General features: G+C 44.0%; 6 non-coding genes across 6 annotated transcripts; all 6 read left to right on the top strand.

Moving 5' to 3' along the window:
- The first annotated feature begins 91 nt into the window (after positions 1-91).
- trnas-aga (transfer RNA serine (anticodon AGA)) lies at positions 92-173 on the top strand. The gene has a single exon. It is a non-coding gene; the product is annotated as a tRNA-Ser (tRNA).
- Positions 174-2,149: 1,976 nt separating this feature from the next.
- Positions 2,150-2,231, top strand: trnas-aga (transfer RNA serine (anticodon AGA)). The gene has a single exon. It is a non-coding gene; the product is annotated as a tRNA-Ser (tRNA).
- Positions 2,232-4,217: 1,986 nt separating this feature from the next.
- trnas-aga (transfer RNA serine (anticodon AGA)) lies at positions 4,218-4,299 on the top strand. Its single transcript has one exon. It is a non-coding gene; the product is annotated as a tRNA-Ser (tRNA).
- A 1,985-nt stretch (positions 4,300-6,284) lies between these two features.
- Positions 6,285-6,366, top strand: trnas-aga (transfer RNA serine (anticodon AGA)). The gene has a single exon. It is a non-coding gene; the product is annotated as a tRNA-Ser (tRNA).
- Positions 6,367-10,417: 4,051 nt separating this feature from the next.
- Positions 10,418-10,499, top strand: trnas-aga (transfer RNA serine (anticodon AGA)). The gene has a single exon. It is a non-coding gene; the product is annotated as a tRNA-Ser (tRNA).
- A 1,986-nt stretch (positions 10,500-12,485) lies between these two features.
- On the top strand, positions 12,486-12,567 carry trnas-aga (transfer RNA serine (anticodon AGA)). Its single transcript has one exon. It is a non-coding gene; the product is annotated as a tRNA-Ser (tRNA).
- Positions 12,568-18,625: the final 6,058 nt, after the last annotated feature.

Below are 18,625 nucleotides of genomic sequence, written 5' to 3'. Positions count from 1 at the left end.
AGTTTTGCTAAAACATAATATCAGTCAGTGTCTGATATATTTGTAATTTTATTTTGGCTATTACCGGTTTCTGTCTTCAATAGCATCAGCAGTTGTCGTGGCCGAGTGGTTAAGGCGATGGACTAGAAATCCATTGGGATCTTCCCGCGCAGGTTCGAATCCTGCCGACAACGTGATATTTTTCTCCTGTGATTGGTAATGCCCAGGCGTTTACATTGTATCAGCCTTCCTAAAATGCATTGTTATTTCATCAAGCATGTTAGCTAAATCACGTAGTTAGCTATGTAACGTTAGCTTGCTAAAACTGTTCCTCGCTTCACACCGTCAGCACCACTGACGATACACCCAGAAAAACGGACAGCGAAGATATAGATAGATGCCCTTCTTGAGGACATACTTGACGATGATTTCGATTCCCTTGCGCTAAACGTGAGTAAATAACCTTAGCTACATCGCCTTGCAATGTTGAATGCAGTTTTTTGTTGTTGTTGCTAACAGCATCTACTGTCCAGTAGTAGTAGCTAGCTAAAGTTAGCTGTTTGGATATCACACGGATGTATTAGCTAGCTATAATGAGATAAATATGAGGCTATGTTTGATTGTTTTTAGCCTGTTTCCAATGGAAAGGTTGCTTTCATTTTTGTCCTTCTGACTCCAATGCATTAGCTAACGTTACATTGCAAAAGGGCCGGCCCGTAGGTGGTGAATGTAGGAAACAACATCTCCACCCCGCTGATCCTCAACACTGGGGCCCCACAAGGGTGCGTTCTCAGCCCTCTCCTGTACTCCCTGTTCACCCATGACTGCGTGGCCATGCACGCCTCCAACTCAATCATCAAGTTTGCAGACGACACTACAGTGGTAGGCTTGATTACCAACAGCGACGAGACGGCCTACAGGGAGGAGGTGAGGGCCCTCGGAGTGTGGTGTCAGGAAAATAACCTCACACTCAATGTCAACAAAACAAAGGAGATGATCGTGGACTTCAGGAAACAGCAGAGGGAGAAGCCCCCTATCCATATCGACGGGACAGTAGTGGAGAAGGTGGAAAGTTCCTCGGCGTACACATCACGGACAAACTGAAATGGTCCACCCACACAGACACACAGCGTGGTGAAGAAGGCGCAGCAGCGCCTTTTCAACCTCAGGAGGCTGAAGAAATTTGGCTTGTCACCAAAAACACTCACAACTGCACAATCGAGAGCATCCTGTCGGATAGTACAGATATTTCTGTACTAACAGTTTTCACCAATGTTCTCTTTATAATACTATGATAATGTTATATCAGTGGAGGCTGCTGAGGGGAGGACGGCTCATAATAATGTCTGGAATGGAATCAAACTATGTGTTTGATGCATTTGATACCATTCCACTGATTCCGCTTCCAGCCATTAACACGAGCTCCTCCTCCCAAATGTATTTTACCTTTATTTAACTACACAAGTCAGTTAAGAACAAATTCTTATTTTCAGTGACGGCCTAGGAACAGTGGGTTAACTGTCGGTTCAGGGGCAGAACGAAAGATTTGTACCTTGTCAGTTCGGGGATTTGAACTTGCAACCTTCCGGTTACTAGTCCAACGCTTTAACCACTAGGAGGTGCCACCAATCTCCTGTGTTTTCTGTTTAAACAATAAGTAAGGGTTGAGCCTTGGGGTACTCCCTTGGTGACAGGCAGTGGCTGAGACAAAAAAAAAAACAGATTGCATACCAGAGAGAATACTATAGACATCAAGAAAGCCAGTCAATTGATTATTGACAAGTTTTCCAACACTTTTGATAAACGGGGAAAAATAGAAATAGGCCTATAACAGTTAGGATCAGCTTGATCTCCCCCTTTGGCGATATACCACAATCCCCCGAGGTGCCTTATTGCTATTTTTATTTATTTATTATTTAACTAGGCAAATCATTTAAGAACAAATTCGTATTTTCAATGAAGGCCTACACCTGCCAAACACGGATGACGCAGGGCCAATTGTGCGCTGCCCTCTGGGCCTATCAATCACTGCCGGTTGTGATGATACAGCCTGGAAAAAATGGTTACCAACGTAATTTGAGTTTTGCTAAAACATAATATCAGTCAGTGTCTGATATATTTGTAATTTTATGTTGGCTATTACCGGTTTCTGTCTTCAATAGCATCAGCAGTTGTCGTGGCCGAGTGGTTAAGGCGATGGACTAGAAATCCATTGGGATCTTCCCGCGCAGGTTCGAATCCTGCCGACAACGTGATAGTTTTCTCCTGTGATTGGTAATGCCCAGGCGTTTACATTGTATCAGCCTTCCTAAAATGCATTGTTATTTCATCAAGCATGTTAGCTAAATCACGTAGTTAGCTATGTAACGTTAGCTTGCTAAAACTGTTCCTCGCTTCACACCGTCAGCACCACTGACGATACACCCAGAAAAACGGACAGCGAAGATATAGATAGATGCCCTTCTTGAGGACATACTTGACGATGATTTCGATTCCCTTGCGCTAAACGTGAGTAAATAACCTTAGCTACATCGCCTTGCAATGTTGAATGCAGTTTTTTGTTGTTGTTGCTAACAGCATCTACTGTCCAGTAGTAGTAGCTAGCTAAAGTTAGCTGTTTGGATATCACACGGATGTATTAGCTAGCTATAATGAGATAAATATGAGGCTATGTTTGATTGTTTTTAGCCTGTTTCCAATGGAAAGGTTGCTTTCATTTTTGTCCTTCTGACTCCAATGCATTAGCTAACGTTACATTGCAAAAGGGCCGGCCCGTAGGTGGTGAATGTAGGAAACAACATCTCCACCCCGCTGATCCTCAACACTGGGGCCCCACAAGGGTGCGTTCTCAGCCCTCTCCTGTACTCCCTGTTCACCCATGACTGCGTGGCCATGCACGCCTCCAACTCAATCATCAAGTTTGCAGACGACACTACAGTGGTAGGCTTGATTACCAACAGCGACGAGACGGCCTACAGGGAGGAGGTGAGGGCCCTCGGAGTGTGGTGTCAGGAAAATAACCTCACACTCAATGTCAACAAAACAAAGGAGATGATCGTGGACTTCAGGAAACAGCAGAGGGAGAAGCCCCCTATCCATATCGACGGGACAGTAGTGGAGAAGGTGGAAAGTTCCTCGGCGTACACATCACGGACAAACTGAAATGGTCCACCCACACAGACACACAGCGTGGTGAAGAAGGCGCAGCAGCGCCTTTTCAACCTCAGGAGGCTGAAGAAATTTGGCTTGTCACCAAAAACACTCACAAACTTTTACAACTGCACAATCGAGAGCATCCTGTCGGATAGTACAGATATTTCTGTACTAACAGTTTTCACCAATGTTCTCTTTATAATACTATGATAATGTTATATCAGTGGAGGCTGCTGAGGGGAGGACGGCTCATAATAATGTCTGGAATGGAATCAAACTATGTGTTTGATGCATTTGATACCATTCCACTGATTCCGCTTCCAGCCATTACCACGAGCTCCTCCTCCCAAATGTATTTTACCTTTATTTAACTACGCAAGTCAGTTAAGAACAAATTCTTATTTTCAGTGACGGCCTAGGAACAGTGGGTTAACTGTCGGTTCAGGGGCAGAACGAAAGATTTGTACCTTGTCAGTTCGGGGATTTGAACTTGCAACCTTCCGGTTACTAGTCCAACGCTTTAACCACTAGGAGGTGCCACCAATCTCCTGTGTTTTCTGTTTAAACAATAAGTAAGGGTTGAGCCTTGGGGTACTCCCTTGGTGACAGGCAGTGGCTGAGACAAAAAAAAAAACAGATTGCATACCAGAGAGAATACTATAGACATCAAGAAAGCCAGTCAATTGATTATTGACAAGTTTTCCAACACTTTTGATAAACGGGGAAAAATAGAAATAGGCCTATAACAGTTAGGATCAGCTTGATCTCCCCCTTTGGCGATATACCACAATCCCCCGAGGTGCCTTATTGCTATTTTTATTTATTTATTATTTAACTAGGCAAATCATTTAAGAACAAATTCGTATTTTCAATGAAGGCCTACACCTGCCAAACACGGATGACGCAGGGCCAATTGTGCGCTGCCCTCTGGGCCTATCAATCACTGCCGGTTGTGATGATACAGCCTGGAAAAAATGGTTACCAACGTAATTTGAGTTTTGCTAAAACATAATATCAGTCAGTGTCTGATATATTTGTAATTTTATGTTGGCTATTACCGGTTTCTGTCTTCAATAGCATCAGCAGTTGTCGTGGCCGAGTGGTTAAGGCGATGGACTAGAAATCCATTGGGATCTTCCCGCGCAGGTTCGAATCCTGCCGACAACGTGATAGTTTTCTCCTGTGATTGGTAATGCCCAGGCGTTTACATTGTATCAGCCTTCCTAAAATGCATTGTTATTTCATCAAGCATGTTAGCTAAATCACGTAGTTAGCTATGTAACGTTAGCTTGCTAAAACTGTTCCTCGCTTCACACCGTCAGCACCACTGACGATACACCCAGAAAAACGGACAGCGAAGATATAGATAGATGCCCTTCTTGAGGACATACTTGACGATGATTTCGATTCCCTTGCGCTAAACGTGAGTAAATAACCTTAGCTACATCGCCTTGCAATGTTGAATGCAGTTTTTTGTTGTTGTTGCTAACAGCATCTACTGTCCAGTAGTAGTAGCTAGCTAAAGTTAGCTGTTTGGATATCACACGGATGTATTAGCTAGCTATAATGAGATAAATATGAGGCTATGTTTGATTGTTTTTAGCCTGTTTCCAATGGAAAGGTTGCTTTCATTTTTGTCCTTCTGACTCCAATGCATTAGCTAACGTTACATTGCAAAAGGGCCGGCCCGTAGGTGGTGAATGTAGGAAACAACATCTCCACCCCGCTGATCCTCAACACTGGGGCCCCACAAGGGTGCGTTCTCAGCCCTCTCCTGTACTCCCTGTTCACCCATGACTGCGTGGCCATGCACGCCTCCAACTCAATCATCAAGTTTGCAGACGACACTACAGTGGTAGGCTTGATTACCAACAGCGACGAGACGGCCTACAGGGAGGAGGTGAGGGCCCTCGGAGTGTGGTGTCAGGAAAATAACCTCACACTCAATGTCAACAAAACAAAGGAGATGATCGTGGACTTCAGGAAACAGCAGAGGGAGAAGCCCCCTATCCATATCGACGGGACAGTAGTGGAGAAGGTGGAAAGTTCCTCGGCGTACACATCACGGACAAACTGAAATGGTCCACCCACACAGACACACAGCGTGGTGAAGAAGGCGCAGCAGCGCCTTTTCAACCTCAGGAGGCTGAAGAAATTTGGCTTGTCACCAAAAACACTCACAAACTTTTACAACTGCACAATCGAGAGCATCCTGTCGGATAGTACAGATATTTCTGTACTAACAGTTTTCACCAATGTTCTCTTTATAATACTATGATAATGTTATATCAGTGGAGGCTGCTGAGGGGAGGACGGCTCATAATAATGTCTGGAATGGAATCAAACTATGTGTTTGATGCATTTGATACCATTCCACTGATTCCGCTTCCAGCCATTACCACGAGCTCCTCCTCCCAAATGTATTTTACCTTTATTTAACTACGCAAGTCAGTTAAGAACAAATTCTTATTTTCAGTGACGGCCTAGGAACAGTGGGTTAACTGTCAGTTCAGGGGCAGAACGAAAGATTTGTACCTTGTCAGTTCGGGGATTTGAACTTGCAACCTTCCGGTTACTAGTCCAACGCTTTAACCACTAGGAGGTGCCACCAATCTCCTGTGTTTTCTGTTTAAACAATAAGTAAGGGTTGAGCCTTGGGGTACTCCCTTGGTGACAGGCAGTGGCTGAGACAAAAAAAAAACAGATTGCATACCAGAGAGAATACTATAGACATCAAGAAAGCCAGTCAATTGATTATTGACAAGTTTTCCAACACTTTTGATAAACGGGGAAAAATAGAAATAGGCCTATAACAGTTAGGATCAGCTTGATCTCCCCCTTTGGCGATATACCACAATCCCCCGAGGTGCCTTATTGCTATTTTTATTTATTTATTATTTAACTAGGCAAATCAGTTAAGAACAAATTCGTATTTTCAATGAAGGCCTACACCTGCCAAACACGGATGACGCAGGGCCAATTGTGCGCTGCCCTCTGGGCCTATCAATCACTGCCGGTTGTGATGATACAGCCTGGAAAAAATGGTTACCAACGTAATTTGAGTTTTGCTAAAACATAATATCAGTCAGTGTCTGATATATTTGTAATTTTATGTTGGCTATTACCGGTTTCTGTCTTCAATAGCATCAGCAGTTGTCGTGGCCGAGTGGTTAAGGCGATGGACTAGAAATCCATTGGGATCTTCCCGCGCAGGTTCGAATCCTGCCGACAACGTGATATTTTTCTCCTGTGATTGGTAATGCCCAGGCGTTTACATTGTATCAGCCTTCCTAAAATGCATTGTTATTTCATCAAGCATGTTAGCTAAATCCCGTAGTTAGCTATGTAACGTTAGCTTGCTAAAACTGTTCCTCGCTTCACACCGTCAGCACCACTGACGATACACCCAGAAAAACGGACAGCGAAGATATAGATAGATGCCCTTCTTGAGGACATACTTGACGATGATTTCGATTCCCTTGCGCTAAACGTGAGTAAATAACCTTAGCTACATCGCCTTGCAATGTTGAATGCAGTTTTTTGTTGTTGTTGCTAACAGCATCTACTGTCCAGTAGTAGTAGCTAGCTAAAGTTAGCTGTTTGGATATCACACGGATGTATTAGCTAGCTATAATGAGATAAATATGAGGCTATGTTTGATTGTTTTTAGCCTGTTTCCAATGGAAAGGTTGCTTTCATTTTTGTCCTTCTGACTCCAATGCATTAGCTAACGTTACATTGCAAAAGGGCCGGCCCGTAGGTGGTGAATGTAGGAAACAACATCTCCACCCCGCTGATCCTCAACACTGGGGCCCCACAAGGGTGCGTTCTCAGCCCTCTCCTGTACTCCCTGTTCACCCATGACTGCGTGGCCATGCACGCCTCCAACTCAATCATCAAGTTTGCAGACGACACTACAGTGGTAGGCTTGATTACCAACAGCGACGAGACGGCCTACAGGGAGGAGGTGAGGGCCCTCGGAGTGTGGTGTCAGGAAAATAACCTCACACTCAATGTCAACAAAACAAAGGCGATGATCGTGGACTTCAGGAAACAGCAGAGGGAGAAGCCCCCTATCCATATCGACGGGACAGTAGTGGAGAAGGTGGAAAGTTCCTCGGCGTACACATCACGGACAAACTGAAATGGTCCACCCACACAGACACACAGCGTGGTGAAGAAGGCGCAGCAGCGCCTTTTCAACCTCAGGAGGCTGAAGAAATTTGGCTTGTCACCAAAAACACTCACAAACTTTTACAACTGCACAATCGAGAGCATCCTGTCGGATAGTACAGATATTTCTGTACTAACAGTTTTCACCAATGTTCTCTTTATAATACTATGATAATGTTATATCAGTGGAGGCTGCTGAGGGGAGGACGGCTCATAATAATGTCTGGAATGGAATCAAACTATGTGTTTGATGCATTTGATACCATTCCACTGATTCCGCTTCCAGCCATTACCACGAGCTCCTCCTCCCAAATGTATTTTACCTTTATTTAACTACGCAAGTCAGTTAAGAACAAATTCTTATTTTCAGTGACGGCCTAGGAACAGTGGGTTAACTGTCAGTTCAGGGGCAGAACGACAGATTTGTACCTTGTCAGCTCGGGGATTTGAACTTGCAACCTTCCGGTTACTAGTCCAACACTTTAACCACTAGGAGGTGCCACCAATCTCCTGTGTTTTCTGTTTAAACAATAAGTAAGGATTGAGCCTTGGGGTACTCCCTCGGTGACAGGCAGTGGCTGAGACAAAAAAAAACAGATTGCATACCAGAGAGAATACTATAGACATCAAGAAAGCCAGTCAATTGATTATTGACAAGTTTTCCAACACTTTTGATAAACGGGGAAAAATAGAAATAGGCCTATAACAGTTAGGATCAGCTTGATCTCCCCCTTTGGCGATATACCACAATCCCCCGAGGTGCCTTATTGCTATTTTTATTTATTTATTATTTAACTAGGCAAATCAGTTAAGAACAAATTCGTATTTTCAATGAAGGCCTACACCTGCCAAACACGGATGACGCAGGGCCAATTGTGCGCTGCCCTCTGGGCCTATCAATCACTGCCGGTTGTGATGATACAGCCTGGAAAAAATGGTTACCAACGTAATTTGAGTTTTGCTAAAACATAATATCAGTCAGTGTCTGATATATTTGTAATTTTATGTTGGCTATTACCGGTTTCTGTCTTCAATAGCATCAGCAGTTGTCGTGGCCGAGTGGTTAAGGCGATGGACTAGAAATCCATTGGGATCTTCCCGCGCAAGTTCGAATTCTGCCGACAACGTGATATTTTTCTCCTGTGATTGGTAATGCCCAGGCGTTTACATTGTATCAGCCTTCCTAAAATGCATTGTTATTTCATCAAGCATGTTAGCTAAATCACGTAGTTAGCTATGTAACGTTAGCTTGCTAAAACTGTTCCTCGCTTCACACCGTCAGCACCACTGACGATACACCCAGAAAAACGGACAGCGAAGATATAGATAGATGCCCTTCTTGAGGACATACTTGACGATGATTTCGATTCCCTTGCGCTAAACGTGAGTAAATAACCTTAGCTACATCGCCTTGCAATGTTGAATGCAGTTTTTTGTTGTTGTTGCTAACAGCATCTACTGTCCAGTAGTAGTAGCTAGCTAAAGTTAGCTGTTTGGATATCACACGGATGTATTAGCTAGCTATAATGAGATAAATATGAGGCTATGTTTGATTGTTTTTAGCCTGTTTCCAATGGAAAGGTTGCTTTCATTTTTGTCCTTCTGACTCCAATGCATTAGCTAACGTTACATTGCAAAAGGGCCGGCCCGTAGGTGGTGAATGTAGGAAACAACATCTCCACCCCGCTGATCCTCAACACTGGGGCCCCACAAGGGTGCGTTCTCAGCCCTCTCCTGTACTCCCTGTTCACCCATGACTGCGTGGCCATGCACGCCTCCAACTCAATCATCAAGTTTGCAGACGACACTACAGTGGTAGGCTTGATTACCAACAGCGACGAGACGGCCTACAGGGAGGAGGTGAGGGCCCTCGGAGTGTGGTGTCAGGAAAATAACCTCACACTCAATGTCAACAAAACAAAGGCGATGATCGTGGACTTCAGGAAACAGCAGAGGGAGAAGCCCCCTATCCATATCGACGGGACAGTAGTGGAGAAGGTGGAAAGTTCCTCGGCGTACACATCACGGACAAACTGAAATGGTCCACCCACACAGACACACAGCGTGGTGAAGAAGGCGCAGCAGCGCCTTTTCAACCTCAGGAGGCTGAAGAAATTTGGCTTGTCACCAAAAACACTCACAAACTTTTACAACTGCACAATCGAGAGCATCCTGTCGGATAGTACAGATATTTCTGTACTAACAGTTTTCACCAATGTTCTCTTTATAATACTATGATAATGTTATATCAGTGGAGGCTGCTGAGGGGAGGACGGCTCATAATAATGTCTGGAATGGAATCAAACTATGTGTTTGATGCATTTGATACCATTCCACTGATTCCGCTTCCAGCCATTACCACGAGCTCCTCCTCCCAAATGTATTTTACCTTTATTTAACTACGCAAGTCAGTTAAGAACAAATTCTTATTTTCAGTGACGGCCTAGGAACAGTGGGTTAACTGTCAGTTCAGGGGCAGAACGAAAGATTTGTACCTTGTCAGTTCGGGGATTTGAACTTGCAACCTTCCGGTTACTAGTCCAACGCTTTAACCACTAGGAGGTGCCACCAATCTCCTGTGTTTTCTGTTTAAACAATAAGTAAGGGTTGAGCCTTGGGGTACTCCCTTGGTGACAGGCAGTGGCTGAGACAAAAAACAAACAGATTGCATACCAGAGAGAATACTATAGACATCAAGAAAGCCAGTCAATTGATTATTGACAAGTTTTCCAACACTTTTGATAAACGGGGAAAAATAGAAATAGGCCTATAACAGTTAGGATCAGCTTGATCTCCCCCTTTGGCGATATACCACAATCCCCCGAGGTGCCTTATTGCTATTTTTTTTTATTTATTATTTAACTAGGCAAATCAGTTAAGAACAAATTCGTATTTTCAATGAAGGCCTACACCTGCCAAACACGGATGACGCAGGGCCAATTGTGCGCTGCCCTCTGGGCCTATCAATCACTGCCGGTTGTGATGATACAGCCTGGAAAAAATGGTTACCAACGTAATTTGAGTTTTGCTAAAACATAATATCAGTCAGTGTCTGATATATTTGTAATTTTATGTTGGCTATTACCGGTTTCTGTCTTCAATAGCATCAGCAGTTGTCGTGGCCGAGTGGTTAAGGCGATGGACTAGAAATCCATTGGGATCTTCCCGCGCAGGTTCGAATCCTGCCGACAACGTGATATTTTTCTCCTGTGATTGGTAATGCCCAGGCGTTTACATTGTATCAGCCTTCCTAAAATGCATTGTTATTTCATCAAGCATGTTAGCTAAATCACGTAGTTAGCTATGTAACGTTAGCTTGCTAAAACTGTTCCTCGCTTCACACCGTCAGCACCACTGACGATACACCCAGAAAAACGGACAGCGAAGATATAGATAGATGCCCTTCTTGAGGACATACTTGACGATGATTTCGATTCCCTTGCGCTAAACGTGAGTAAATAACCTTAGCTACATCGCCTTGCAATGTTGAATGCAGTTTTTTGTTGTTGTTGCTAACAGCATCTACTGTCCAGTAGTAGTAGCTAGCTAAAGTTAGCTGTTTGGATATCACACGGATGTATTAGCTAGCTATAATGAGATAAATATGAGGCTATGTTTGATTGTTTTTAGCCTGTTTCCAATGGAAAGGTTGCTTTCATTTTTGTCCTTCTGACTCCAATGCATTAGCTAACGTTACATTGCAAAAGGGCCGGCCCGTAGGTGGTGAATGTAGGAAACAACATCTCCACCCCGCTGATCCTCAACACTGGGGCCCCACAAGGGTGCGTTCTCAGCCCTCTCCTGTACTCCCTGTTCACCCATGACTGCGTGGCCATGCACGCCTCCAACTCAATCATCAAGTTTGCAGACGACACTACAGTGGTAGGCTTGATTACCAACAGCGACGAGACGGCCTACAGGGAGGAGGTGAGGGCCCTCGGAGTGTGGTGTCAGGAAAATAACCTCACACTCAATGTCAACAAAACAAAGGAGATGATCGTGGACTTCAGGAAACAGCAGAGGGAGAAGCCCCCTATCCATATCGACGGGACAGTAGTGGAGAAGGTGGAAAGTTCCTCGGCGTACACATCACGGACAAACTGAAATGGTCCACCCACACAGACACACAGCGTGGTGAAGAAGGCGCAGCAGCGCCTTTTCAACCTCAGGAGGCTGAAGAAATTTGGCTTGTCACCAAAAACACTCACAAACTTTTACAACTGCACAATCGAGAGCATCCTGTCGGATAGTACAGATATTTCTGTACTAACAGTTTTCACCAATGTTCTCTTTATAATACTATGATAATGTTATATCAGTGGAGGCTGCTGAGGGGAGGACGGCTCATAATAATGTCTGGAATGGAATCAAACTATGTGTTTGATGCATTTGATACCATTCCACTGATTCCGCTTCCAGCCATTACCACGAGCTCCTCCTCCCAAATGTATTTTACCTTTATTTAACTACGCAAGTCAGTTAAGAACAAATTCTTATTTTCAGTGACGGCCTAGGAACAGTGGGTTAACTGTCAGTTCAGGGGCAGAACGAAAGATTTGTACCTTGTCAGTTCGGGGATTTGAACTTGCAACCTTCCGGTTACTAGTCCAACGCTTTAACCACTAGGAGGTGCCACCAATCTCCTGTGTTTTCTGTTTAAACAATAAGTAAGGGTTGAGCCTTGGGGTACTCCCTTGGTGACAGGCAGTGGCTGAGACAAAAAAAAAAACAGATTGCATACCAGAGAGAATACTATAGACATCAAGAAAGCCAGTCAATTGATTATTGACAAGTTTTCCAACACTTTTGATAAACGGGGAAAAATAGAAATAGGCCTATAACAGTTAGGATCAGCTTGATCTCCCCCTTTGGCGATATACCACAATCCCCCGAGGTGCCTTATTGCTATTTTTATTTATTTATTATTTAACTAGGCAAATCAGTTAAGAACAAATTCGTATTTTCAATGAAGGCCTACACCTGCCAAACACGGATGACGCAGGGCCAATTGTGCGCTGCCCTCTGGGCCTATCAATCACTGCCGGTTGTGATGATACAGCCTGGAAAAAATGGTTACCAACGTAATTTGAGTTTTGCTAAAACATAATATCAGTCAGTGTCTGATATATTTGTAATTTTATGTTGGCTATTACCGGTTTCTGTCTTCAATAGCATCAGCAGTTGTCGTGGCCGAGTGGTTAAGGCGATGGACTAGAAATCCATTGGGATCTTCCCGCGCAGGTTCGAATCCTGCCGACAACGTGATATTTTTCTCCTGTGATTGGTAATGCCCAGGCGTTTACATTGTATCAGCCTTCCTAAAATGCATGGTTATTTCATCAAGCATGTTAGCTAAATCACGTAGTTAGCTATGTAACGTTAGCTTGCTAAAACTGTTCCTCGCTTCACACCGTCAGCACCACTGACGATACACCCAGAAAAACGGACAGCGAAGATATAGATAGATGCCCTTCTTGAGGACATACTTGACGATGATTTCGATTCCCTTGCGCTAAACGTGAGTAAATAACCTTAGCTACATCGCCTTGCAATGTTGAATGCAGTTTTTTGTTGTTGTTGCTAACAGCATCTACTGTCCAGTAGTAGTAGCTAGCTAAAGTTAGCTGTTTGGATATCACACGGATGTATTAGCTAGCTATAATGAGATAAATATGAGGCTATGTTTGATTGTTTTTAGCCTGTTTCCAATGGAAAGGTTGCTTTCATTTTTGTCCTTCTGACTCCAATGCATTAGCTAACGTTAAATTGCAAAAGGGCCGGCCCGTAGGTGGTGAATGTAGGAAACAACATCTCCACCCCGCTGATCCTCAACACTGGGGCCCCACAAGGGTGCGTTCTCAGCCCTCTCCTGTACTCCCTGTTCACCCATGACTGCGTGGCCATGCACGCCTCCAACTCAATCATCAAGTTTGCAGACGACACTACAGTGGTAGGCTTGATTACCAACAGCGACGAGACGGCCTACAGGGAGGAGGTGAGGGCCCTCGGAGTGTGGTGTCAGGAAAATAACCTCACACTCAATGTCAACAAAACAAAGGAGATGATCGTGGACTTCAGGAAACAGCAGAGGGAGAAGCCCCCTATCCATATCGACGGGACAGTAGTGGAGAAGGTGGAAAGTTCCTCGGCGTACACATCACGGACAAACTGAAATGGTCCACCCACACAGACACACAGCGTGGTGAAGAAGGCGCAGCAGCGCCTTTTCAACCTCAGGAGGCTGAAGAAATTTGGCTTGTCACCAAAAACACTCACAAACTTTTACAACTGCACAATCGAGAGCATCCTGTCGGATAGTACAGATATTTCTGTACTAACAGTTTTCACCAATGTTCTCTTTATAATACTATGATAATGTTATATCAGTGGAGGCTGCTGAGGGGAGGACGGCTCATAATAATGTCTGGAATGGAATCAAACTATGTGTTTGATGCATTTGATACCATTCCACTGATTCCGCTTCCAGCCATTACCACGAGCTCCTCCTCCCAAATGTATTTTACCTTTATTTAACTACGCAAGTCAGTTAAGAACAAATTCTTATTTTCAGTGACGGCCTAGGAACAGTGGGTTAACTGTCAGTTCAGGGGCAGAACGAAAGATTTGTACCTTGTCAGTTCGGGGATTTGAACTTGCAACCTTCCGGTTACTAGTCCAACGCTTTAACCACTAGGAGGTGCCACCAATCTCCTGTGTTTTCTGTTTAAACAATAAGTAAGGGTTGAGCCTTGGGGTACTCCCTTGGTGACAGGCAGTGGCTGAGACAAAAAACAAACAGATTGCATACCAGAGAGAATACTATAGACATCAAGAAAGCCAGTCAATTGATTATTGACAAGTTTTCCAACACTTTTGATAAACGGGGAAAAATAGAAATAGGCCTATAACAGTTAGGATCAGCTTGATCTCCCCCTTTGGCGATATACCACAATCCCCCGAGGTGCCTTATTGCTATTTTTATTTATTTATTATTTAACTAGGCAAATCAGTTAAGAACAAATTCGTATTTTCAATGAAGGCCTACACCTGCCAAACACGGATGACGCAGGGCCAATTGTGCGCTGCCCTCTGGGCCTATCAATCACTGCCGGTTGTGATGATACAGCCTGGAAAAAATGGTTACCAACGTAATTTGAGTTTTGCTAAAACATAATATCAGTCAGTGTCTGATATATTTGTAATTTTATGTTGGCTATTACCGGTTTCTGTCTTCAATAGCATCAGCAGTTGTCGTGGCCGAGTGGTTAAGGCGATGGACTAGAAATCCATTGGGATCTTCCCGCGCAGGTTTGAATCCTGCCGACAACGTGATATTTTTCTCCTGTGATTGGTAATGCCCAGGCGCTTACATTGTATCAGCCTTCCTAAAATGCATTGTTATTTCATCAAGCATGTTAGCTAAATCACGTAGTTAGCTATGTAACGTTAGCTTGCTAAAACTGTTCCTCGCTTCACACCGTCAGCACCACTGACGATACACCCAGAAAAACGGACAGCGAAGATATAGATGCCCTTCTTGAGGACATACTTGACGATGATTTCGATTCCCTTGCGCTAAACGTGAGTAAATAACCTTAGCTACATCGCCTTGCAATGTTGAATGCAGTTTTTTGTTGTTGTTGCTAACAGCATCTACTGTCCAGTAGTAGTAGCTAGCTAAAGTTAGCTGTTTGGATATCACACGGATGTATTAGCTAGCTATAATGAGATAAATATGAGGCTATGTTTGATTGTTTTTAGCCTGTTTCCAATGGAAAGGTTGCTTTCATTTTTGTCCTTCTGACTCCAATGCATTAGCTAACGTTACATTGCAAAAGGGCCGGCCCGTAGGTGGTGAATGTAGGAAACAACATCTCCACCCCGCTGATCCTCAACACTGGGGCCCCACAAGGGTGCGTTCTCAGCCCTCTCCTGTACTCCCTGTTCACCCATGACTGCGTGGCCATGCACGCCTCCAACTCAATCATCAAGTTTGCAGACGACACTACAGTGGTAGGCTTGATTACCAACAGCGACGAGACGGCCTACAGGGAGGAGGTGAGGGCCCTCGGAGTGTGGTGTCAGGAAAATAACCTCACACTCAATGTCAACAAAACAAAGGAGATGATCGTGGACTTCAGGAAACAGCAGAGGGAGAAGCCCCCTATCCATATCGACGGGACAGTAGTGGAGAAGGTGGAAAGTTCCTCGGCGTACACATCACGGACAAACTGAAATGGTCCACCCACACAGACACACAGCGTGGTGAAGAAGGCGCAGCAGCGCCTTTTCAACCTCAGGAGGCTGAAGAAATTTGGCTTGTCACCAAAAACACTCACAAACTTTTACAACTGCACAATCGAGAGCATCCTGTCGGATAGTACAGATATTTCTGTACTAACAGTTTTCACCAATGTTCTCTTTATAATACTATGATAATGTTATATCAGTGGAGGCTGCTGAGGGGAGGACGGCTCATAATAATGTCTGGAATGGAATCAAACTATGTGTTTGATGCATTTGATACCATTCCACTGATTCCGCTTCCAGCCATTACCACGAGCTCCTCCTCCCAAATGTATTTTACCTTTATTTAACTACGCAAGTCAGTTAAGAACAAATTCTTATTTTCAGTGACGGCCTAGGAACAGTGGGTTAACTGTCAGTTCAGGGGCAGAACGAAAGATTTGTACCTTGTCAGTTCGGGGATTTGAACTTGCAACCTTCCGGTTACTAGTCCAACGCTTTAACCACTAGGAGGTGCCACCAATCTCCTGTGTTTTCTGTTTAAACAATAAGTAAGGGTTGAGCCTTGGGGTACTCCCTTGGTGACAGGCAGTGGCTGAGACAAAAAACAAACAGATTGCATACCAGAGAGAATACTATAGACATCAAGAAAGCCAGTCAATTGATTATTGACAAGTTTTCCAACACTTTTGATAAACGGGGAAAAATAGAAATAGGCCTATAACAGTTAGGATCAGCTTGATCTCCCCCTTTGGCGATATACCACAATCCCCCGAGGTGCCTTATTGCTATTTTTATTTATTTATTATTTAACTAGGCAAATCAGTTAAGAACAAATTCGTATTTTCAATGAAGGCCTACACCTGCCAAACACGGATGACGCAGGGCCAATTGTGCGCTGCCCTCTGGGCCTATCAATCACTGCCGGTTGTGATGATACAGCCTGGAAAAAATGGTTACCAACGTAATTTGAGTTTTGCTAAAACATAATATCAGTCAGTGTCTGATATATTTTTAATTTTATGTTGGCTATTACCGGTTTCTGTCTTCAATAGCATCAGCAGTTGTCGTGGCCGAGTGGTTAAGGCGATGGACTAGAAATCCATTGGGATCTTCCCGCGCAGGTTTGAATCCTGCCGACAACGTGATATTTTTCTCCTGTGATTGGTAATGCCCAGGCGCTTACATTGTATCAGCCTTCCTAAAATGCATTGTTATTTCATCAAGCATGTTAGCTAAATCACGTAGTTAGCTATGTAACGTTAGCTTGCTAAAACTGTTCCTCGCTTCACACCGTCAGCACCACTGACGATACACCCAGAAAAACGGACAGCGAAGATATAGATGCCCTTCTTGAGGACATACTTGACGATGATTTCGATTCCCTTGCGCTAAACGTGAGTAAATAACCTTAGCTACATCGCCTTGCAATGTTGAATGCAGTTTTTTGTTGTTGTTGCTAACAGCATCTACTGTCCAGTAGTAGTAGCTAGCTAAAGTTAGCTGTTTGGATATCACACGGATGTATTAGCTAGCTATAATGAGATAAATATGAGGCTATGTTTGATTGTTTTTAGCCTGTTTCCAATGGAAAGGTTGCTTTCATTTTTGTCCTTCTGACTACAATGCTTTAGCTAACGTTACATTGCAAAAGGGCCGGCCCGTAGGTGGTGAATGTAGGAAACAACATCTCCACCCCGCTGATCCTCAACACTGGGGCCCCACAAGGGTGCGTTCTCAGCCCTCTCCTGTACTCCCTGTTCACCCATGACTGCGTGGCCATGCACGCCTCCAACTCAATCATCAAGTTTGCAGACGACACTACAGTGGTAGGCTTGATTACCAACAGCGACGAGACGGCCTACAGGGAGGAGGTGAGGGCCCTCGGAGTGTGGTGTCAGGAAAATAACCTCACACTCAATGTCAACAAAACAAAGGAGATGATCGTGGACTTCAGGAAACAGCAGAGGGAGAAGCCCCCTATCCATATCGACGGGACAGTAGTGGAGAAGGTGGAAAGTTCCTCGGCGTACACATCACGGACAAACTGAAATGGTCCACCCACACAGACACATAGCGTGGTGAAGAAGGCGCAGCAGCGCCTTTTCAACCTCAGGAGGCTGAAGAAATTTGGCTTGTCACCAAAAACACTCACAAACTTTTACAACTGCACAATCGAGAGCATCCTGTCGGATAGTACAGATATTTCTGTACTAACAGTTTTCACCAATGTTCTCTTTATAATACTATGATAATGTTATATCAGTGGAGGCTGCTGAGGGGAGGACAGCTCATAATAATGTCTGGAATGGAATCAAACTATGTGTTTGATGCATTTGATACCATTCCACTGATTCTGCTTCCAGCCATTACCACAAGCTCCCAAATGTATTTTACCTTTATTTAACTACGCAAGTCAGTTAAGAACAAATTCTTATTTTCAGTGACGGCCTAGGAACAGTGGGTTAACTGTCAGTTCAGGGGCAGAACGACAGATTTGTACCTTGTCAGCTCGGGGATTTGAACTTGCAACCTTCCGGTTACTAGTCCAACACTTTAACCACTAGGAGGTGCCACCAATCTCCTGTGTTTTCTGTTTAAACAATAAGTAAGGGTTGAGCCTTGGGGTACTCCCTTGGTGACAGGCAGTGGCTGAGACAAAAAAAAACAGATTGCATACCAGAGAGAATACTATAGACATCAAGAAAGCCAGTCAATTGATTATTGACAAGTTTTCCAACACTTTTGATAAACGGGGAAAAATAGAAATAGGCCTATAACAGTTAGGATCAGCTTGATCTCCCCCTTTGGCGATATACCACAATCCCCCGAGGTGCCTTATTGCTATTTTTATTTATTTATTATTTAACTAGGCAAATCAGTTAAGAACAAATTCGTATTTTCAATGAAGGCCTACACCTGCCAAACACGGATGACGCAGGGCCAATTGTGCGCTGCCCTCTGGGCCTATCAATCACTGCCGGTTGTGATGATACAGCCTGGAAAAAATGGTTACCAACGTAATTTGAGTTTTGCTAAAACATAATATCAGTCAGTGTCTGATATATTTGTA

This window comes from Oncorhynchus mykiss, chromosome 2 (genome assembly GCF_057628025.1).
Source record: "Oncorhynchus mykiss isolate SJ-2025 chromosome 2, ASM5762802v1, whole genome shotgun sequence".
In the NCBI taxonomy this organism is placed as follows: domain Eukaryota; kingdom Metazoa; phylum Chordata; class Actinopteri; order Salmoniformes; family Salmonidae; genus Oncorhynchus; species Oncorhynchus mykiss.
The sequence above is the reverse complement of the archived record's forward strand: the minus strand, read 5'-3'. Positions and strand labels throughout refer to the sequence as shown.